Source organism: Mirounga leonina, unplaced genomic scaffold (assembly GCF_011800145.1).
Source record: "Mirounga leonina isolate KUSES-001 unplaced genomic scaffold, KU_Mleo_1.0 Mir_126, whole genome shotgun sequence".
Lineage (NCBI taxonomy): Eukaryota > Metazoa > Chordata > Mammalia > Carnivora > Phocidae > Mirounga > Mirounga leonina.
Genome location: NW_023270314.1, coordinates 3,753,296 through 3,778,523, shown reverse-complemented (window position 1 = coordinate 3,778,523; position 25,228 = coordinate 3,753,296). Strand labels below are relative to the sequence as shown.

Here is a 25,228-nt window from a genome sequence, read left to right as displayed (position 1 = left end):
TTAACATTTTGACACAGTTTTTAATAAGCCCCAGTGATCTGTTGGGACCAGTTTCAGTGGAGTATATACAAAGTGCCAGGCGCTTTTTCATATAGTAGTTCATGTAATCACAAAAACCTTTGGATGTACAAGTCATGAGCATCATTTTACAGGGTAGAACAATATGTTTCAGAGAGGTTAAAAAGTTTATTGAAAGATACATAGTAAGTGACAAAAGCTAATATTTGAAACCAGTTATGTTTGAAATATTCCTTATTCTTGCCATGCCTATAAACTGTAAGAAAGTCAGTGCAAGTGCATACGTTATTTAATTATGCCTTTTTAGTCAAATGATTTGACTCTCAAATTGTTTAACTACAAACCCCTGATTTTATTTTTAAGAAAATTACTGAACAAAAATTGTGCCATTCTATTTTCCCCTCAAATCAAAATAGAGTAGCTTTCACACTATCATCAAAGTACAAATTTACAAATAGTTTCATGAGGAATGATGTGTTTCAAATTTAAAATTTTTTTAAATATAAAAGATCAGTATCTGAAATCTATAAAGAACTTATCAAACTCAACACCCCCCAAAAAAATCCAGTTAAGAAATGCGCAGAAGACAGGAGCAGACATTTTTCCAAGGAAGACATCCAGATGGCTACCAGACACATGAAAAAAAAAAGTTCAACATCACTCATTACCAGGGAAATGCAAATCAAAACCATGATGAAATATCCACTTACACCTGTCATAATGGCTAAAATTACCAAGAGAGTAAACAACAGATGTTAGGGAGGATGCAGAGAAAGGGGAACTCTCTTACACTCTTGGTGGGAATGCAAACTGGTGCAGCTACTCTGGAGAATAGTATGGATGTTCCTCAAATTTTAAAAATAGAAACACCCTACAACTTAGCAATTGCACTACTAAATATTTACCCAAAAGATACAAAAATACTGATTCAAAGGGGCACATGCACCCCGATGTTTATAGCAGCATTAGCAGTAATAGCCAAATTATGGAAAGAGACCAAATACCCATCAACTAATGGATGGATAAAGATGTGGTATATATACAATGGAATATTACTCATCCATCAAAAAGAATGAAATCTTGCCATTTGCGATGACATGGATGGAGCTAGAGGGTATTACACTGAGTAAAATAAGTCAGGGAAAGACAAATACCATATGATTTCACTCATGTGGAATTTAAAATACAAAACTGGTAAACATAGGGGAAAGGGAAAAGAAGAGAAGTTAGCCATAAGAGGCTTTTTAAAAAAGATGTATTTATTTTAGAGAGAATGTGGGCCAGAAGCAGAGGGAGAAAATCTCAAGCAGACTCCCTGCTGAGCAGGGAGCCCAACCTGGGGCTCGATCCCATGACCCTGAGATCATGACCTGAGCCAAAATCAAGAGTTGGACGCTTAACTAACTGAGCCATGTAGGCACCCCAAGAGACTCTTAACTATAGAGAACAAACTGAAGGTTGCTGGAGGGGAGGTGGGTGGGATAATGGGTGTTAAGGAGGTCACTTGTGATGAGCACTGGGTGTTATATGTAAGTGATGAATCACTAAATTCTTCTCTTGAAACCAATATTACCCTATATTTTAACTAACTAGAATTTAAATAAAAACTTGAAACAAAAAAAAGATAAGCAATATCACCCATGGAAATCAAAAGATAAAGTTCTACATCCAATACATTTTTATCTTATCTTGGGGATGGTTACTTTGAATGGGAAATGAGGAAATCCTCTATGTAAACATGGAATATATCCTTTTAGAATAATAGTTAAGTCCAGACTCTCAGTATATGGATTAATCTTTGCCCTAGTTCAGTACAATTATCCCCCCTTTTATCATAATAAAGCCTCACATTTAACTTTTTACAAAACAAAGATTTTTCTTTTGGAAAGAAGTTCTCAGCATCTGCTCATTACCTATTGAGGGACTAGGAGCTTCATTCGCTTATTAAGCAAAAACTTATTAAACAATAATTTACTGGATTTATGCTGAAGCCTAGAGATATAAAAATGAATTAGAAATAAAGTCCATGTCCTCAAGGAACTACCAATGTCAAAGAAAAGGTATATGAGAAAGGAATTGGTACAAATATAAGGTAAAAAGACAGTCAGTGATCATTTGGGGTCCTAATACAGAAGACACTGAAGTTTTAGACATCACCATATGAGATTTAAAAATATACAAATTATAAATAATTAGGATACTCCAAGGCGGGGGGGGGTTCCTATTTTAAGAGATATCATTTACTATGTGATGTCAGTTTATAACTATATAAACAAAATGTCTGGTTAACATTAAAATAAGACACTCTCAGTCTGTGTTATATTAATACAGTGAACAAGTTAGTCAACCTACTATTCCACCAGATTTTGTGTTCACCTGAGTGGATCTTTGCCACAGTCCAGTCACCACTGCCTTGCAGCTCCTAGTGATTTGGCTACAAGAACACTTGCTGGAGTTTATGTGTCACTCAGGATGTCTCTAGCCTCTGCACTTCCTCCTGTTCTAATGACCATGCTCAGCAAGCACCAGCTTTTGAAGGAGACTCTACTAATTAGCTTAGTTGATGTAGCATCTGGTAACTGGTTGGTGGGATAAACAAAAAAGACTCCTGAAGTGAAGAATGGAGAAATGAATTCTCCAGGCCACGAAGACCAAAATGAAATTACAAACATACAACCCAAAGCCATGAGCAGCTTGATCATTTACATTAGCCGTGTCTTTAACATTGCTTGGCAGTAAATCCTGGGCCAAAATGTAGATAATTGGAGTTACACAACGCTCAGCACTTCAATTTGGCATCAGTTTCATAATATAATGAAACTTATCATTTGTAAGCCTGTCTGCTTTTTGAAAAATAAAACCGAGAACAATTTGATCTGTCCTGCAACAGCGGACACTGATGCAGGTGGTTTAAAAACAAAGCATTTAATCAGGCAGGGTTTTACTTAAACTACTTGATGATTCATCATCCAGCCTCTGCTCATTGTCAATTGTGCCTCTCTGAGCTATTATTTATAGAATATTTAAAGAGCCTGGACTACATGTGCCTCTGTCTTAGGTTCTATTGTACTATAAATTATAGCTCCAATTTGTTTCAAATTCAGCGTGGACTGTCAAGATACCATGACTCATAACTTGTTCAAACGAATACTGTATAGTAGTTATACCAAAAAGCACTGTTGTCACAATTAATTTAGTGGTAGTTCTGAAATATTTCTAGACTACAGTTTTGTCACGTTTTGACCCCATAAAATCATTCTACTCCTACATTTCCTTGGGTCCTTTTTTTTTTAAAGCAGGGCAAAATTTAATAAATGGCTTAATGAACACTGTGTAGATTCTGGTCTCCTGTAATGGCCACTGCTGTATGAGATTGCTTAGGCTGACACAACCCTTTCTCCCTGAGAAAAGATCAACATTTGTGGTATTCCCTTAGTAGAGACTACATAGATTTCTTGGATCACATTCTATACCCTGAGTTATTTTTTCATAATCTATTAAAAACAAAGCAAAGTAGAATGGAATGAAAGACAGGAAAGTTTAATCTTAAATGACAAAACCATGTTTTACTTGACATGCTTAGCACTTACTAACTGCAATTAAATTGTTATTTAATTTACTTCACCCCACAGACTCCCTGAAAGAACAGTCTTGTCTTCATCACCGTACCCTCAGCCTTTAACCACATAGAGGGGCACAATAAAGATTGGTGGCAGGAATTGATGAATGAATGAATGATTCCAAAAGATGGGTTTGGGGGTAGATCATTGGAAGGCTTGAGAAAGTTAGAAAAATATAGAAAAGTATGAGAATAGGGCTGAAAACTATAGAGGAGAGCTGAACCTGATAATATAGATATATTATCGATCTCAGATTCCACCACCATCTTAGTTCATTTGGGTTGCCATGATGGACACCCTCCTTTTGCTGTGTCCTCACATGGTGGATGGGGCCAGAGAGCTCTCTGGGATCTCTTTTATAAAGGCACTTAGTCCATTCATGAGGGTTCCACCCTCATGACCTAATATCACATTGATGATTAGGAATTCAAAATGTGAATTTTGGGGAAACATTCAATCTATAAGAGCAACCTCAAAATGAACATCCCCTTCTCAGAGCATATATTGCTCATGTGCTGCTATTATACCCAGTAGATTTATTTGTTATAACTCCAGAGGTACTTAGATGGAGTTTGTTTATCTTTTCATTTCCAATACAGATTATGGCACATTAATAAATACTCAGAGAATTTATGGATGGACTGAAACAGTATGTACACAGTATCATCATCATCAAATTCTAAAGTCTCGCCTGACTTAATGAGTTGAGGTGTTGTGTTGAGAAATTACGCAAACTGCATAATCTACCAGAAGCAATGCATGAAAGAATTTAGGCATCCAGCAAACACAAATTTCAATGAAATTTGAAAATTCAATCCACAGTAGCAGGTGAAGAAAACACAAATATGCTTTGCCAGAGGGAAAAGCTTTTGAAATTTTCCGTAAGAAAGAAATCAAGAAGAAAAGAAGGTAGGGCATGGAGAGGGAGAGTAGGGAGGAGGGAATACATGGGAGGGACCGGAAGACAGTGCATCTGATTTTTCTTTAGATCTAGCCTAGTTCTCTTTGGGCCCCTAGCCAGGGATGATTTTTACACCTATTCAAATTTTAAAACAATCCTTAATGATGTTTCAAAGTCCACTAATATTTTAGTCGTATTTTAGGGTCTGTGATATGCAGGACAATTATTCAGATTTACATGGCAAAGACATTTAATAGAATTCTTGGGCTGCTTAGAGAATCAGAGAAATGTTTCCTTTAGCTACTTCATTTGTGGCCTTAGAGAAATAAATGCATTAATCTGCAATTAGATCATGTCATCTTTCAGGATGTTTAGCTAAGGTGAAACGTGTAATTAGACATTTTAAATTTCATGTCACCTCCACCCACAGGGTTGACACATGTTGTTTTCTCTTTGGTACGGTTCTGTGTAAGGATTCACTCAGTATATCCAGAAGTCACCTTGACCATGAAAATAAGGCTGCTGCAAATTACAGCTTCAGAATTAAATCAGACATTATCTTCCATTATTTGTGTACTCCAATTTAAATGAGCATGCATTCGATAAAGAAGTTTTTTTCTTTTGACTTATTAATTTAACATAAATTTTATGTTTGAAGTTGTAATTAAATTATCAAAATAATTAAAAGATAACGAATGAGACTCAAAAATGCTCTTATATACACCCTGCATACCTTTCATTATGGCAGGAACATACATAGAAAGATATATAAATATATCTGTAGAGAGAAAGAGAGGGGGATATATGTAAATATCCTCTTAATATTGAACCCAATTCAGTTTCATCAGTTTGTTATACTTGTGATAATTACCCTAGAACATTTTTTTTTAAATTATGGCATGTTTGTTATTATAAATAACTTTAAATATGTATCTTTCATTTGGGATTTTGTTAAATACTAGAGTGTGCAGGAAGAATAAAAGATGTAACTCATCTATATGTGTATAATAATGAACATTAAATGTTAAAGACCCGTTTACTAAAGTGTACTTAAACTAATGCAGCATTGCCTGTGTTGAATTTCTCTACTCTTTTATTGCAGTGTTAATCAGGAATTTAAATTCTATTTTGGGGCATGGTATCTTGAGTACTATGTGAAAAGGAAGTGATGATGGAATTTTTATTTTAGTGTTAACAACAGTTTTCAAGGGAGCTAATTAAAATCTTTATCTGAACCTTGAAGATGGGAAAACTGTGTGAATGCATTTGCTGTGTTCATATGCCTTTGAGATTTTCTTTTCAATTTTATAATTCCCCATTTCTACTTTTTTATCCTTTCTCCTATAAAAGCAGTATTTCTTGATATCATCAAATGTGGTTTCAATTTAAAGTGACAGTTAAATAGAGTTTTGAAATACCTTAAGAGAGAAAAACAATTTTTCAAGAGTTTAAGAATAATTCAGAAGTCCCATTTTGTCTCGGCCAGCTGCTATATAGTATGTTATATTGAGGTAGTGTCTGGATGATCAGTAGGATCAGAATCCAGAAGATGAGAAAAAAATGTTACTTGATTAATTTTCAAACACACCATTCAGGTTTTGTCAGTATATCTTGAGTAGGATGATAATGGTTGCACCTCAAGGACCAATAAATGCTTATTTGTCATGGACGGGTTTAGTTGGTATCATTGAACTGCACCTTAATAATGACCAGGAAAACAGGAAGAAAATCTTTCCTTGCCCTTTATCTAACAGTCTTATGGAACTATGCATTTTATTTTCTGCCAAGGTATTACATGTATGTGTGTGTGTGTGTATAAGGAGTATATGTGTGCGTGTGTGTGTGTGTGTGTAAGAGAGAAAGAGAGAAACACTAAAATATAGTGTCTCTTTGCTCTATGGTCATCTAGCAGATCAATTGCATCTTCTTGTCTTTCAAAATTTTAAGGTCAAATTCATATTTTAAAGTTAATATTCCTCTTCAGCTGAAAATGTGTTGGTAAGTGTAGATTGGGGTAGTGTAGGAGGCCAGGATGTGTGGGGTAAGGATGGAAACTTCTATAATATGGAAAATTATGAAGAAATGAAGTTTCTTTACTCTATATTGAGTTTAGGTCTTATTTTTCTGAATGAAAACATACTGTGAAGTGATTTTGGAGGGAGTACCTTAGTAACAATGGAGTACTAATATTGATTAAGTGACTAGTAGTGTGTATGTATAATATTTCACACAAGTGAAATAACATTCTGAGAAATATTTGGAACAATTCAACAGAATGTATTCATATAGAGTCAAAGAAACTGGAGGCACACTGATTGAATTTGAATCCTGGCTCCTCCACCTGTATTTTCCATGATGGGCAATTTATTTAATTTCTCTGAGCCTCAGTTTTTTCTTATCTGTAAAATTGGGATGATAATAATAGCATCTACCCCACCAAATTGCCTTGTGGATTAGATGAGTTAATATCCCTCTCCCTCCCTTCGCTAGAAGGGAATCTCCAGGGGGCTTTCATGTTTTTAAGGGGTGTATATTAAATATCTGAAACAATGATGGCAACCATTTTAAATTTAAAATACTCATCAAAAGAAAAATATATTATTAAAATTAATGACTAATGAGGACATTTGTACATATGTTCTATTTTTTAAGAGCAGTTGTAAGATGATGTTTATTGAGATCTGATCTCCTTATACAGTCAGTAGATTGATTAGTAAAGAATAATTATGGAACTCTGTCCCTTTAGTCACAGTTTACCTATTATGGGGAGTTCCCTTTGGATTTTCATGGAGAAAAATAATAATTGTAGAAAATGGAGGTGGAACATTATCTTAGCATCCGAGTTTACTGACTAAGAAATTTGGAGGATTTTTGGTTTTGTGTTTTAATGACAGATACTTTAAAGGATTTTGTTGTTGTCCAGGATCATGAAGGCCATTAGAATAAAAAGCTCATCAATTTCTTGAATTTTTTTTTTTTTTTGCTAAATACCGAACACTGGTTAAATAAGCTCTATAACCAACATCAGAAGTCATTTCTCTAGTGCTAATCGTAAATTTGTTTTGTACTTTGTAATCTCTTACATTTCCTTAAACTCTGTCTTTGCTCTATAGAATGACACTGCCTATAGACCAATAGCACATCTCTCCATAGCCGCACCGGCATAGCAAGCACAGTGCCTGGCTCTTGATAAACGGTGGATGAATGGTAACAAATGAAATGTGTCATCCCATTTTATTTTTTTATCATGACTATTTAATTTTAAGGAGTAATAAAAGTGATATTAAGACTCTTGCAGTGAAGATACCATTGTGGGAAACCAAGGAGTTGAGGTGAGGTTGAAGAGTTACATGGTCAGAGAAGACAATCAGCACCTGGACAGAGCTCAGATCTATGGAAATTGGCAGCTGTTGTAGAGATGCATGCATTATCGACATTTGCTGACATGTGTTAAATACGGTATCAAACGTTCACTGATCAGTTCTTTACCTTACTGAAACCACTGCTGATTGACAACTTCATTAATAAATAAATTAGCAAACCAAAGGTATAAGTCAAACAAGTGGAAAAAAACTTACATTCTGTAGCAGGCTCCATAGGAGATAGTTGTCTGTTAAAATGCTACCATATTTCATATTTCATTGATAAGCAAGAGTCTGCTGTTGATGACTTGTTAGTATTCAGATGTAAGAATCCTGGACTTATGAAATTATTTTGAAATTCATTCTGCATATCAAATCTTATACTTCATAATTGTGTTCCTTCTTCTATCTATATGGCCTGCTTCTATTTTTTTTTTATGATTTTCTGCTTAAATGTGTTAACAGACCTCCTTTCTTTGGACCACTTAGATGATATTTTAAAACTCTTATGAAAACCCATCTGGACCCCAAAGCCTTACCTGACTAAAGAGAAAAAAATCAAGTAGGAAACTCAGATCAGTGATTTTGATGAAAATGTCCCACAGAGTGAATATGGACTCTACCCTCAGGTCACTGTATCAGAGAACCAAGGAGATAATGCCACAAAAAGATTTGCTGTTGAAGGTTGTATATACTCCATTCTGCCAGGTGTTCAGTGATTGAAGGAAACCAATGGACAATCTACATAGTTTATCTATCACTTGTCAATTTAATGGAGAATATGGCAGTGTACCTTTATTATTGGGAAGAATAACAAGTATTTGTAGAGTTTTCTTTTCTATTTAAATGAACATTTTCCTAACTTCTTATTCTACCATTTGCTAAAGCACTTATTATATTTCAAGCGTTGAGCTTAATACTGTAACTGACAAAAACTCTATGAGGCTGATTTTATTAATTATATTTTGCAAATACATGGACCCAAAATGATTAAGTACTTTGTTCATGGTCACACAGTCAGTAGGTGGGTAGAGCCAGAATTCGATCCTGTCTTTCTAAATGAAAAGCCTATGTTCTTTGCTTTTCTTGGGATTCAAAATACACTGAACTGGAACAAATACACTACACTTTTTCTTTGACTCAGATGAATTGGCAAGATTGTGTGTACATTAAAAACAAACACCAAAGATCTTAATCTTATATGTTATTTAAAAAAACTACTCCCTAAATATAGAAATCCTGAAAAAGTAGTGACATTATACCATCTTAGGTTAAGAAATCATTTAAGACTTTAAAATTAATTTACTCAACCTGTGTTTTGTTTTGTTTTGTTTTTAAAGATTTTATTTATTTGACAGAGAGAGACACAGCGAGAGAGGGAACACAAGCAGGGGGAGTGGGAGAGGGAGAAGCAGGCTTCCCGCAGAGCAGGGAGCCCGATGCGGGGCTCGATCCCAGGACCCACCCTACTGTTAAGGCAGTGCCCACCCCACTGTTAAGGCAGACGCTTAACAACTGAGCCACCCAGGCACCCCTCTCAACCTGTGTTTTTATATTCTAGCATTCAGATAACTTTCAAACATCATTAGAAACAACTTAGAAATTTCTTTTCCCTCAATTTCCTCTCTTATCCCCTAAATCCTTACATAGCTTCATTTGAGATCACAGCCTCTTCTAATTCTGTTCAAATTGTAATTTTCAAGGAAAAGAAAAGTCACTTTTGAGTGTACCTTTCATCTTTCCCTGTGAAGAAAGTTACAGTTACAGATAAAGGTTTATCTCCCTTCTCCAAGTACCCTTCGATAAATGGATTATGCTTCTGGGCCCAGGTAGTTCCAAACCACAACACAATCACTGCTCACAGAGCTGTCACTTAGAAACCAAGGAATCGATAGATACTTCAAAGTTCTCTTTTTAATTTATTTCACAAATCTAAACACAGCAGAATTTTGTCAATCACTTCCTTGCCATTTGTTCTTCTGTTTATATATTCCAAGGTTATAATTCTTACCTAGTCCCTACCAGGCAAGTTCAGACACATAGCAAAGATCATTCAGAATGGCATGTATTATTCTTTCTAGTGACTGAGTTTTATTACTTGCAGCTATAATTTAAATAAGAGAAAGTACACTATGCTGTAATCTCATATTGTATCATTTGTGCAAATGTGAAAACATTCAAGATCCATTTAATATCATTTGAGAAAAATATGTATAGGGCCCAAGAGTCTATTGTACATAATATATGTGAATTTTTTATATGTAAATATTTATTCTAAAATATGCTAATTTTAAACTTTATAGTCAATTTTTTCAGCAAATTTTTCAGCTACTTTTTTTTTTTTTTTACAAATGGATAAAAAGCTGCATGTGTTATCTAGTATCAACTCTATTTTGTGGAATTTCAGCAGTGTTCTAAAATTAGAGTCAGCTGGAAGAAAGATTTTCTTATTAAATATATATATATTGAATTTATTTACAATAAAATTCTACATAACTGCAAATAAGATATTTTTAAATGTTTACTTACAGTTACTGAAATAATCTTGAGTAATTATAATTTAACAACATCCTTACATAAAAACATTGATTTTATTGTGTTTCAAATGTCCTTTAATCCTTCTGCACCCATCTGTTCCTACAAACATGTTGCTTATGAACTGATCCTGCTACCTTAAAACATCAATGAGGGTATATTCCACTAAAGAGATTTTTCTACATGAACACAGAGAGCTTAATAGATGCAATAGTTCTGATGAATAATTCCTTACAAGAGGCTCCTAAAAAGAAATAATCAAACATCTAGGCTCAGAACAACAGATATATGTCAGGGCTTCTTTAGAAAACGTGTACCCATCACAGAATGCCACTGAGTTCTACCCTGTTTCGAACTGATAAAAATGCAGTTGCAATGCAGCAGTACAAGCTTGGGAGGAACTCAGTGGAGAGGTGAAATAACAGTTGGAAATGCTTCCATGTCCTTTGGAACTGTAAGTGCGTTTGAATGTTCTATCATGATCAGGGAGGCCACATGAAGTGATTGATTCTGTTTCTGAGGAATGTAGTTCCAAAAAGTATGAGCTACAGGATTCAAAAAACAAAGAAACACTACTGGTGATCTGAAAAACCACAGAAAGCCAAAGTTGGGAAGAACTGTCGTCCTTTCTAAAGTCTTACATTTATTTTACAGTCTAATAGTCAATATGTTAGTAAAGAGACTTAATAAATATGGCACATTTACTGCTTGTATGCTTTGTTGGCAGTTTTGCTGATCATCAAAGAAAATAAAAGAAGACAGAATAGGAAATCTTAACCATTTTGTGTTTTAACCCTGTTCTAATCCATTCTTCCAGATTTATTTCTAATCTTTAGCCTTTCCAGAGTTTCTCTTAATAAGTACTTTAAGTAATGGCACAAATTTTAGGGAATTTAAAAAATATTTTCTGCTGTAACTTAGTATATACAACAATCTGGCAATACGGTGATGGACAAAGTCAACACTCCTTTTTGATTGGACAAATAAATATGTTTAATAATTTGGGAAATAAAGACAAGTTTCCGAATCATTTTTTGTCACCTAGTTCTTTATTTTAAAAAAGAAGATCATTTAACAACTAATGAAACCATTCGGTGAGGTAGGTGTAATGAACAGATGTATTCACATGCTCCCTGCCTCTGGGACATCACCCTCTATTGGAAAAGACCAGCAAGTGAAGATGCTAGTACCAGAGCAGTAGCATGGGCATCACACTGCGAGGGGGTCCTGGGATGCTCTGGAGTACACAGGAGTGACTCTCACTTAGATCAATAGGATTAGGCATGGTTTCTGTGAGATGTGAATTGGAATGAGGTACACTTCTGAAGAATTTCAAATGAGGAAAAGTAGTCTAGATAAAATTTTTAAAGAAGAACCTGCCACAGTTGTCCCTGTAGAATTAAATATATTAGTTCATACTTGATCTACAAAAATTGCTTTTAGCCTAGCAGTCCGTGTCTGTGTCCACATACATACTAGCTAAGGCACAAGTAATGGAGGCAAAAAGCAATATAAAACTATTGGAATTCTACTTTTTGTAGCCCCATATAAATTTGCCATTTATTAATTATCTAAAGTTTTCTTCAGAGATACTTATATTTTCATTCTAGCTCTCTGAAGTACTGCATATCTATACTCAAAATGCCCATTGTATGGAATTTCAGTATTTGTTGTTGTCTCAAATTTGCTATTTCAAGCTTTAAACAGTTGTCACTCTCTTATATTCTAGTGATTCAAGACTGTTGCAAACAAGTTCATGTTGACCCAGTGGACTGCTTATCCCCTTTGTTTTTCTAAATGGAGGTATTATCTTTGCAACCATGTCTCCCAGAGTAGTCTGCTCTTTGTCTAGATCACAAGCAGTAGGTCATATGAGAAAAATGAGAAGGTAGTTTTAGGCTACATTGCTTAAATAATGAGTACTTCTTTGGTATTACTAATGATAACTTGAAAACTATTTAATTGGCAGGACACTTAGCACCAGATAAAATGATCATCCTTCCAGAAGATGTAAGCTGTACAACTGAACTGGAATAATCGTGGGGCAATGAATGCATCACTTCCTTTTCTGCTTGGCATGCCATATTTGGTTAAGTGGACATGGTCATTTACTATGTTACCTGATGTTATATTTCAGCAACTTCAGAGTAAAACCTTTTGACTCCTATTACTCAGAACCAATTAGAGATTAAGTGTGATACTGTTATGTTCCTATGGTTTTGTTAGAGGAAATCATGTGACGTTTTAAAAAAAGTATATTGAGATGAAAGTATCAGATTGTGTTTTTTGTTTTATAGGCTTTTTTTTTTTTGCGGTGAGGGAATTTTTAGGTTTCATTAGTTTGATTTTGCTTACTTCATACTTTTGGATTGTGTTGATATGGATTGTCTGTGCAAAAATTTGAGTCACATAATTTAGGGAATTATCTCAGTGAGGTTAGTTACATAATAGATCACGCATACATAGAAATTAGAGAATTGTTACAAAGATTAAGTAACTTAATACAGGGTAAAGTGTTTACAACAGTACCTGGCACACAGTAATCACTCAATAGCATTCTTTTTTGGGTATTATATTAGTATCACCCAGAGGCAAATTACCTTTATTTTTCTCCATGCAAACCTACCCAGGCTACCTATCAATGATCAATAAAAATTGAGCGTCACTAGAGAACTAGCTCAAAGTTTTTGACCTAACTACAACATCAAGTAAATATGTCAGCTTTGCAAAGAGATTAGAAAAATGTGGTGAGTGGATATATGTGTGTTTGTGTGTGTACATTTAAGGGGGGGGGTGGGAGAAGCTGGCCTATGTATGTTCTTAGTCCTAAATCTATATAAGATATTCTAAAGACAAGCAGTCCTTAAAACTTAAAAAAAATAATTGGCTCATAAGAACAATGAATTTGGTTAATTGGGATTAGAAATAAATAATGTATAACTTATCCATTATTTTTTTTCTGAAATCTATTCACCATGCCACAGCCAAAGTTGAAAATTCAACTCTGATCAAGTTACTACCCTACTTAAAGCTTTTTGATGATTTTATAAAGTACAAGGAAAAAAGTCCAAAATCACTGCTATGACATATAAGAGCCTCTGGGATCCGTAGTCCCCTCACCTTTCCACCCTTATGGCTCCCCATGCCCCCTTTGCTCTCCGTGGTAAAGCTGCCTTTGTTATATGCTCAATCACTTCAGAACTTTGCACATGCTGAACAATTTCCCTGGAATACTTTTCCCTCTAAACCTTGCCCAACTAATTTTTAATTATAATTTTGATTTCAACACATAGTAAGTGCCCATAAATGTATGTCGCATGAATGAAAAAAAAAATGAATCATTATTTGAATGTGTATTTTGTCAGAGGCTCTATATTAAAGGATAATTTGAAAGTTTTCATTTGTAGTTTTCCCTCTAAATGAATTATTTTAAAATAAAGTTGAAACTCAATTTCAAGATTCCCTTTTTATTCAAATTCATGTATCTGAATTTTTAAAAGATTCTTACCAGTTTAATAGAGGGGAAAAAAAGGTCCTTTATCTGCTACTACATTCTTTTTCAGATTTAATTTATAATAAAGGGGAAAGAAGTTCATATATCCTCTCTCAAATTTTGGGAGATTTTGAGATAAGGCCCAAAACTTAACTCTCCAAAAATGGAATGACTGCACATACCAAATCTATATTGAATGCCTACAACAGTATGTATGCTATACATGACATAAAATCACTTCCATAACTTGTGCTGTAAAGATGTTGTGAAACTATGGTCATATATATGTGTAAGCTTTACAACATTAATCTGCAATTGGCCAGGTCCCCTCTCATCACAACTTAAGCTGTTTACCATCAAGAGCTGTGAGAAAAAATAATTCCTTCGGAAAAATATGTTGGGGTCCCAAAGCTGATGAGTTTTCTTCTGTTCTCAGGGTGGAAGAAAGAAAGATGTAGCCTCTGAGCTGTCCTCTATATGTAACAGGGCTGTTGTTACCAAGTGAAGAATTTAGAATTCTATACAATTCCCACATAATGATAGAAACAATAAGATTTTATTATTAATTACTAGTAATGCCAAGAAATTCTGATATTCTATGGGGGAAAATTATTTCACATGCACTAGATAAAAAGGAAACGAGACTCAATCTGGAGTGAGAAATGATTCCTCATGTTGTATCTAAACTTTAAAACATTGTTCGTAATTTCAAAGCCATTAAGAATTTACTATTCACTTTTATCTCCCTCTCTTTGTTAGGTTCACACCATCTTGAAAAAAGAATACTGTCTGACTTACTTCTTAGAAAATAGGAATTCAATATTGTGGGATTTTTTTAAGCCTATAAGAGATGTCTTTTTTTTTTTTTTTAATTCTTGAGAATGCTAGTCAATATATATCCCAAATGCCCCACACTACTCTTGTCCTCTGAGTAACAATTAGCAGCGCACACATAAAAGTATTGCTCTGCCTATTCTCTGTTATGTAGCAATACCTTTTATTCCATTGCCCATTCTGTGTTCTCCCTCATTCTGCCTCTGAAATAATTCTTCCGAGAGATATTCTTTGAATCTCTAACTTAGCTTATTGACACACTCTCTACTTTTAGAAGTTTCTTCTGCTTTGTCCTCTAACACAATTCTCTGTTCCTTTGACTGAATCTTAACCATCATATTAAATGTTGGTGTTCTTAAGGATACTCAGCCATTTTTCTCTTCTTACTCTTTATATGTCCCTGGGAGATTTTAGCTATTCCCTCTGACTCAGTTTTTAATTATACATGAACAATCTCAAATCTCTACCCTGAGCTCCAAATCTGTTCTTTGTTCCTTAGTTTTGCAAATTAGGGAGGGTAGTTAAGAGTATGGGCTTTGAAGCCAAAAGGCTTGGGTGCTAATGTCAGCTTTATTTATTGGTTGTGTGACCTGGAACAAGTTATTTAATATGTGCCTCATTTTCGCATCAGAAAATATGGCACCTACTCCACAGTATGGTTGTAAGGGCTAAATGAACTATACATGTAAAATGCTTGGAACAGAACCTGGCACATGGTAAGTGCTCTATTAGATTTCTTTTCATTGTTGTTACTACTGATTGATCAGATACTTTGAACACAGGGAAATGTAATACTGATAAACAAGATACGACCACTGCTTTTCTGGAGCATATATAATCCTCTATTCCTGCCTCCTACTAGGTATTTATGCTTGGTCAACCTGCTGGCATTTCAAATAAAGAATATTTAAATTGAAATCAAATACATATTTCCCCCTCAAATATCTATCTAGTCCTAATACTGTTCAACATCTTTAAAAATGATTATCACAGGTGGGAAACAGCATCAGCCACTAGCCAGTTATCATATAGCTACTAAGTCCTAGAGCTGACTCTAGAGCCAACGTTTCTCTCTTGGCCCCTTAACCACATCATGCTCTACTGTTTAAGACACTATGTTGCCTGGAACCTAGTAGATCATCAATAAATATTCTTGAAAAAAATGAATATGATGAACCCTTTATTAATTCAAAGGTCATATTTTTTGATTATGTCTATTTTCTGTTCTGTTGAAAGATAAGATAGTGAAAAGGAACCAGAATTTGCTGAGCACTAAACATTTACATATTTTAATTATTTGCCATACTTTATCTTATTCTATTCTCATAACTCTTAAGATTGGTACCATTATCACCATTTTAAAGATGAGAAAACTCAAGAGTTTAAAATTTTTCTCAAGATTTCTGAGCTAGTGCATGTTAAAGTCACAATTCAGTTCCAAGTCTGCCTAATTCTAAGGACCCAGAGTCTTTCTATTACATCGTCTTGATTTATTTTGCTTGGAAATCTGTAGAGAATAGTTTGCTCTTATACCACATTTTTAGCTTTTTATAACATATATGTCAAAAATTTCTGTCATATTACTTGTTTCAGACAAGTCAAAATAAAAATATTGACAAGGTAAGTCACCTATCTACAGAGCCTTAGCCAGAAACCAGAGTTATGATCAAAATTCAAGCATGTGAATTAATCCCCTTTTATATCTTTTGGATATGAGAGTGGAAAAAGGATAATTCCTTCAGTGTTCTTTTTACACATAGAAAACACTCAAAAAGGTTAATATTCTTAAAAGCATTGTCTTACTCATAGGTACTGAGATAAATTTCAGTGAAATAATCATTGATTTCTGAATTACATGAATAGTAAATCAATATATACTTCTATTCTCTTTAATTTTTCCAGTGTACTACTGAACAATTATTTATTCTAAAACTAAATACCAAGGATAATAAATATTGGCCAATATTGAACATCAACAATTAGGGACAATAGTGTAGTGTTATTTTCTTATGTCACAGTAGAGAATAGCATTTCAGCAAGCCTTGTACAATGATGACATATTTTCTGAATTGTTTTTTCTCACCTATCTCAATATAACAAACATTTATTAAGTGCGTACTGTGGGCAAGGTGACCCTATGGAGGATATAAAAGGGGCTAAGATACCACTTCTGCCCTTGAGGAATTAATAATCTGCTGGCAAAAGCAGATGTGCATGCAATCAACTGCAGTATTTGGAAGAATAAAGTGAGTCTTTTAATAGCAATACAGAGTGCTCGGATAGTGTCGAGGGAGCAAGGCTAGAGGGCAGAGCGATGTGGAGCTTGCATTGAAGTGGCAGGATATTAAAGGGAAGACATCAGTTATGAAGCTAAAGCACATATAAGCAATAACATGATAAGGACCTGTAGCAGCGGACTGATAGAAGGAAAAGCATACCAGGGACATTTCAGGGGAACAATGATTAATATGTGACAATCAGTTGTAAGAGTAGAAATAAGGTGGAATCAAATATAAATGTAAGTTTTCTTATCAAATACTGAGGTAGGAAACACAAAATAAGAAAAAGCTGTGAGGGAAGTACTCAACATTTCATTTGAGGTTTGTGGGTTTCATATGCCAGCAGGACATTTATAAGTAGATAGCCATCAGGAGGAAATTTGGGTCTAGAGTACAGTAGAGAGGTCAATGCTAAATATATAATGTTAGGAATAGTCTTCAAAGCAGTAATATTTGAAACTACTGGAGTACATGCAAAAATACAGAAACAGTGGAGAGCTGAAGATAAAACCTTGGAATTAGACATGGATATGACAAAGGAAGAGTAAGCAGAAACAGACTTAAATAAAATACTAAACTACCAAAAAAAACCAAAACGTTTTTTTTGGTTTGACACAGAATCAAAGCTTTACAGTAGTAGAAATGGTCCTCAACAATCTCAATGATGTGGAGAAATTGAAAACAGACAACTAGATGTTGGATTTGAAAGTCTTGAGGTTCATAATGACTTTAGTAGAATGAATGGGGAAGCCAGAATGCCAAAGATTTAATAGCTATATGGAAGTAAATGCAGAAAAGTTCACTATTAAAGCTTTATAGTAAAGAAGAGAAAGCTGAGCATATGATTAAAAAGGGTAGTTGATGTGGAATTAATATTTTGGCTTAGCATGAAGAACATTGAACGTGTTTGTAAACTGGTAGAAAAGAGAAAAAGAAAAGAATATGAGTAGGATTCTTAACCCAAGGTCCATAGAATAGGAGTCTCTTTGGGGCTCAATTTGGTTTAGATCTCTTAAAAGTATAAGCAATATATTAGGTGCATGTAAAATTTTTTTAGAAGAGTCAGAAAATTCTCATAAGGATCCATACTCCCCACAACCTCCCAAAAAGAAACTTGGAATCTCTGAACTACGCAGAGGGAACATTTTATGGGCAATACCCAAGAAAACAGGAGGAAATTAATTTGAGAAGATATATATTCTCTCATTTCATTGAGAAGCTAATCTGTGACTCTTACAGTGTTCCATGTATATTTATAACAAGTTTGGAAAGAGTTACTCATATCTCTTAATTTACTCTGAATTCTGAAAGGAAATAGATCTAAAAGGATCTTCACTGTATGCATTATTTCAATAAATGGTTACTGAGCCTCACTTGTCCATTCTGTGGCAAGTTTAGTACAGGGTAAACTCAAACAATTAAGCAGGACACCTAACCCAGGACACTTTAACTTTATGGGGACTATGACAGTGTAGGATTCAGTAATGTTTTTAGCAGACATAATGTCGAAGCTGAGACATGAAAAATCCATCCATTCATTCAACAAATGTTTGTAGAGTGCCCAAATGGGCCGGATACTGTCTAAGGTGCTGCTATCATGGCATAGATAAAACTTTCTGCCTTCCTGCATTGTAGCATGGGGAAAACCAAATAAACAAATGGACAAATAAATTATACAATGTCAGGTAGTAATAAGTGTTATAAAGAATATATGGGGGAAAGATACAGTGACAACAGAAGACTTTCCTACAAAGGCAATATCTGACAAGAGACTAGACTAAAATGAGAGAATGAGCCATACAAATATCCAGGGAAAGATTATGAGGCACACAGGGAATAGCAGGTGCAAAAGTCTTGGGTAGGAACAGGGTTTGTTGGGCTAGAGAAATGGCCAATATGTCTAGAGCAGACTGAGGAAGACAGAGAACAGTGGATGAGGTGAGGAAACGCCATCTAGGACATAGTAAGGAATTGGAATAGGAAGTAGTCCAGTGAAAATTAGAGGGAGTAGTTTGACTTATTCCAGAAGTTCAATTTGAATATGACATAAAAACTGAGGGAAGCATGGGGAAACGAGGTTGGCACATGGGGAAAGAAACTTTTAAGGATAAGGAATCAAGACATATCCTCAGAGCAAAAGTGAGTCTTGAGGATTTTAAATGCGGGAGTAAAATAGTTCATCAGTTTTGCATTTTCAATTTTATATTTTCACTGAATACTTTATGAAGAATGCTTTGGTAGGTGTTCAAGATTGCCTTTCTGGTAGAAAACTTCAAAGTTTCCCCAGACTCAATGTCTTGTTCTTTAAACTAGTACTTTCTCTGCTAATAATGGGACTTGTTATATGTTCAAGTATTTGGGGGAAATTAATTGGATATTGGTGTGTAAGATAGATTGGAGGTAGAAGATTATTCCAGAGGTGGTTGTAGTAATCTAGTGATAAAGTGATAAAGACCTTAGTTGGTGGTCTTGATCTATTAATGGTGGAAATGGAGAGAAAAAGGCAAGATGCTACTGGAGACATTAAGAAGAAAGAATTGATAGACTTGTGGCTGGTTACAGAAAAAGGGAAGGAAGCAAAGATGACTCCATATAGTGTTGATAACAAAAATAACCTTCATTTGTATTTGTATGTTTAGCCCATTGTAAATCAAAAACAAACTCAATCTAAGTGAATAAATGAAAGAACACATGACCAAATGAGAAAGAGAGGAAATAAGGCTGAGGGAGTTGGTTTTAGTTTGGGGCATTTTGAGTTAGAAAACAAAGTACAAAAATCTGCCTAAATTAAAACAAGTCATCAGACATACAGTGCCCACCCTATACTATTTCAGCAGAATCATAAAAAATGAGCCAATTTGGCTAGGTATTCCTATATTTTGGCCATTCATTGAGAAATATAGCACAGTGTCATGTCATTGAGCATTAGCCTAAAAGCATGATAGCTGGGGATCAAATCTCAGGTCAACCTCTCACTAGTGTGACTCTTGATCAAGTTATATATCATTCTATTCCTGAGTTTCCTAACCTGTAAAATGGGAATAACAGTATTATCTTCCTCATAGAATAGTAAGGACTTCATAAACTATCCACTAGCCTTCAACCGTATGCTAGAAACCTGAGGTTTGTAGATCAAAGACATTTCTAGATAAATTAATTATCCAAGATTCTCAACCAAGAGATATTACCTCTTTGTACAAGACACTGTATTGAGTCCAAAGCTTCAGACTGAAATAGATACATTCTAATATAGCAAATTTAGGTAGTTATTGACATTTTTTACTGTGCATTTGCTAAGGTTCCAAGAGTTTTCAAAGTAAACATATTTTACTGATTTATATGTACATATTTTAAAGATCATGAAAATAAAGTCTTTTTTTAGCTTTAGTCATTCTAAAATTTCATTTTAGAAATGTATTTGTATTTATATTATAAACAAATGATTCAGCCATTAATTGGGCTTTTTTAAAAAAACTTTAAATAATATCCAAGTATACAATTAGTAAATAGGAGATATATCATTTAAAAATTGGTAATTTATGAAGTTTAGAATCAAAAGTTTGTGTATACTATTACGTGAACAAGCTATTTTAATAGAAGCTTCCTTATTCTATTCCTATATATTGAGGAATATAGGTAGGAAATACTAGAGCCTGGATTTGAACTCAATCTGTCTGATGACAGACACGATGACAACCAAAAATAAGTCTTTGAAAGATCAATGCAGTTCTTTACGGTAAATATTACTCAAAATTTTTTATACAAGAGTGCATTCATTTTTTCTTAAATTTAATTTATAGTAAAATAGTAATAGTTATATAGTTATATATAACCATGTAAATGTTTTTTCAAATTATTAAAAGTTTAATTTATTAAACAGAGTAAGTGTTAATAAATTATGCTTGATCGAAAAATTTATTAAGAGTACTTTTTGAAACAAGCAACTAAAGAAAATCTAAGAACATGTCAGTGTATCCATGTTCTTCTGGTTCTACATTTTGTATCTCTAGATTTCTAACTGTGGCTACAAATTATTGCTTGTTCTTCTTCCCCAGCTCCACTCATAGATATCAGAGAGTCTGCTGGAACTTGAGCAACTGATTGCTATGCAGAGTACATTTTTTTAAAGATTTTATTTATTTATTTGACAGAGAGAGCGAGAGAGCACAAGCAGGGGTAACAGTAGAGGGAGAGGGAGAAGCAGGCTCCCCGCCAAGCAGGGAGCCCGATGCGGGGCTCGATCCCAGGACCCTGAGATCATGACCTAAGCCGAAGGCAGACGCTTAGCCATCTGAGCCACCCAGGCACCCCTGCAGAGTACATTTTTAATCTCTTGGTTTATTCAATCTAAGAATTATTGCTAAATTGATGCTATGACTGTCTCAGTGCTGTAAAATTAATTACTTTGGCTTTAGTCTCCTAAAATGCATTTTGTATACACACACACCCCTAATACATATCTCTCTCTCTCTCTCTATATATATATATATACACACACACACACACCTATATATACTGCATTTAATAATGCATTTATATATATATACATGAACACACATATACTGCATTTAATACTGCATTTAATAATGCCTTTTTATATATACACATAAACACACCTATATATACTGCATTTAATAATGCAGGTATATATATACAGATGTACCTTCCAGGTCTGTATGCTTTTCCTAAATCAGTTCTCTTGATTTTTACCTGCACTTCAGATCAGAGTTCATTTATATTCCAGCAGGGGTCAACTGTTGCTAGTGTTGCTTTTATTAGATATCTGGTAGTTGTGCACATTGGCTAGTTTTAGTAGATCTTTAGACTCGATTTCTTTCTTAACTAAATTTATCTTATAAAGCAGTCCAAACCTTGAATAATTTGAAATCAAACTTGAATATATTTTTCTTTTGTAAATTTATTTTCACTTGTCCCCACTAACAAAGGAATTGAGAAACTAAAGGCAATCAGTTGAACAAAAACAGATTGTCAAAATTCAGGTTGAGACTTCAGAAAAAAAGATTCTATGTTGAGACTTCAGAAAAAAATAAAAGATGAAAGTAGATGCATTGTTTTATGTGTTAAATTGAACAAGAGCACCAGGCTTTTGAAACTCACTTTTTCTGATTGATTCAAGAGAAAAATTAGATAAAATTTCTTGTGGTTTTCATCTCACATTGACTAATATGGGAAAAGAGTTTCTCCTTGATGTTTTTGCCAAAAAAATCCTAATTCTAATAATAAAGCAAACACTTGTTTATCTAAGAATTTTAAGCTGTTTTAACACTGTATTCCTCAAGAAAATAAAGTGCTATGTTGGTTTGACTCGGACAATGTGTTATAGCAAAGAAATATGAAGTCTATAGTGAAAAAGGCAGTTTTCATTCACTGGATTGAAAATCAAGACATGGATGGCAGCTTTGACTCTACTGCTAATAAGCTGTGAGAGCCTGGGCAAGTGAATTTCCATTTCTGTATTTTTTTAGGGAGGAGTTACTGAGCTCTTTTGAGAATCTGGTAAAAATGCACAAATATATAAATATATACAAATTTACGTAGTATTTCAGGGAGTATTCAGATTCTTGGAGCTGGATAATTTACTGGTATATCATCTGTGATCTGCTTATACATAAGGTCAAAAACCCAAGTGATGCATCATAAACTAATCTTTTATGTTTTACCAAGGTTCACTGGATCTTTTAACCTACATTGACTACAATAAGGTTAATTTTCCATACTAATACAACACTCAAATTAGCCTTTTAAAAATTACACTGTAAAAAAACGAACATGCATAAGTCAAAATTAAGGGCATCATAAGCAAATAACCTTTGGTAGTTTTTCTTGGAAAATTATATCTTAAGCATGTTCCTCTAGATTATTTAAGATGTTTGGCATATTAAAGCAATTTATATCTAACCCAGTAAAATTTATAGCACATATGTTCAATAGAAGAAAATAGTTGCTAAATAAAGGAACCTCTCACTCTGTGGAAACAGTCTATTAAAATTCATAACTTACTTGTCTACGAACTTTTATAAATTGATATCTGTGCCATAAGAATATAATCTTTAATATTATAAGATTTGAAGTATATACATTTGGTTTACAGTATAGCCAATGTACTTTCAGTGTCTTACACCCTGCCTGACACAAAATAAGCATTTAAAAAATCGTGAGAGAAAGAATGATTTTGCATGAAAAATATTTCAGGTTTACGACACATGGTTTTATGCAACACATGGCAAAGTGGGTTCTGGTGAGAGCTGGTAATATCATTTTAACCATGTGACTAAGCAAATGATTCTAGTTGAATCTTGTGTTTTTTAATCTGTGTTACACACTGTTCCTGCCCTAGACTCTGCTGGAAGTCTACTGCTTGCTTGCAGGCTCATACTCTCAATGACAGATGGTTTTTAATCTTTGCAATTTGGCTTCCAGAGTAGGTGTATACTGCTAACTCATGTATTTTCTGCAACATGTAGAAAATGACTCTGGTGGCCATGCTCTGTAAGGAATCAGATACTTTCTGGGCTCTGTAGCTATGGGAGAAAGGTTTTAAATGCTTTCTGGTGGGAAAAGCCACTTTTTGCTTAGAATTATTGTTGAAAAAAATATCCAACTGTGAAAAGCCACAGTTGTGTAAATCGCAAAGTAATTCCAGGACTTTTTGTTTGATCACCTCATGCCTAATACTCTGAAGGGCACACATACATATTAGCAGGAACATACAGTGTTGGTAATATTTCCTACTTTTTTGACATGAAAAATTAGAATTCTCCTTGAAAATGGGAAGAATCCTTCCTCAGCACCTAGTATATTCTAAATCTCCATTGTGGCACTTAACAATTTATATAGTAATATTTTATTTCCACATCTGTCTCTCTAACTCTTTCAACAAGAAACTATCTTTTCTCTTCTTATCCCTAAGACCTGGTCAAGAAAATAAGGTCCATGATAAATACTCAATTAATATTCATTGAGTAAATCACAGATAATAAATAAGTCCTCACATTGGAATGAGCCTGGACTGGAATAGACACTCCCTTGTCTATTTCAGCCAGGCAAAGATGGAGCTCAGAAGCCACTCAGGAAATTATGCTCTCTTATGCAGCATCTAGTCCTTGAAACCAAGGACTAAGGTTTTCTCAAACCCAATAAGCCCTCAAAAGATTTTCTTACGTGGATTTATGCCAGAACAATCCGGTCCATTAGTTGGTAAATAGGACCCCTTAATAACTTCAGAGGAACTATAAAATTCTATTCTCAATATAATGAAAGCTGCAGGGGATTGTGTATTCATTTATCTTGTAGTAGGACTACTTGAATCCTCAAACAACAGGGTGTTGCCATGTGAGCTTCCTCTGGAGAATTGAAACCCAAACTGTAAAGAGAGCAGAATGGTCTGACTGGTTATCAGAGCCACCAGAATCTGTAAAGCCTCCGTTCTTAATTGGGACCAGAAGATTCAGCTGGTAACAAAGTCTCCCTGCCTGTGTGTCTCTACATATGTGAAAGGATTATGCTACTTCACCTAGTATTTTGAGTTCTCATATTCTAAAATCATTATTTAATAACCTGAAATATAAGGTAATAAGTTGCTCTTTATCAAAGAATAGATACATGAAATAGAAGTGTATTAAAACAGAGTAAAAAGAAGAAAAGCAAAAAGAAAGGAATGGGGGAAAAGAGGGAGAAAGGGTGGGAGGAAAGAACAAAGCAAGCAAGGAAGGAACTATTAAAATATTTCATTGAGCTCCTCCACATCCCGGATGTTTTTGTATGTGCAGTATTTCAATGTCCTTCCTAGGTAAATAGCAAGGCTTTTCCTTTTTATTAGCCCTGTTGCAGCTGCTGTTGCTTACAAAGAGATTCACAAATCAAAATAGATTCAGTTAGCTTTTCAGTAATTCCAAAAGGTGGAGGAACATTGCCAGAGAAGGATAGCACTCCAGTATCCTAACAAGGAGTCTTGTTAGCAAAACAAAGTGTGAATTGCTCAGAGATAATTCCCTGCGGTTGGTAATTCCGCTGGGCTCCTCGGTGGCAGCACGAGCTATTTCTCCTCAATAGACCAATGCCACTGAACAAAATGTCAAAAGAAATGCAAAAAAAAAAAACTAGCTCTCTTGAAACATTTATTCTTCTAGATTTATCTTTAGGTCAGCATGATTCATACTTACTGC

At 34.4% G+C, this 25,228-nt stretch overlaps 1 protein-coding gene across 1 annotated transcript in view; it reads left to right on the top strand.

Moving 5' to 3' along the window:
- SYT1 (synaptotagmin 1) overlaps positions 1-25,228 on the top strand; it is a 466,909-nt gene that overhangs the window by 35,845 nt on the left and 405,836 nt on the right. The gene's annotated exons all lie outside the window — the stretch shown is intronic.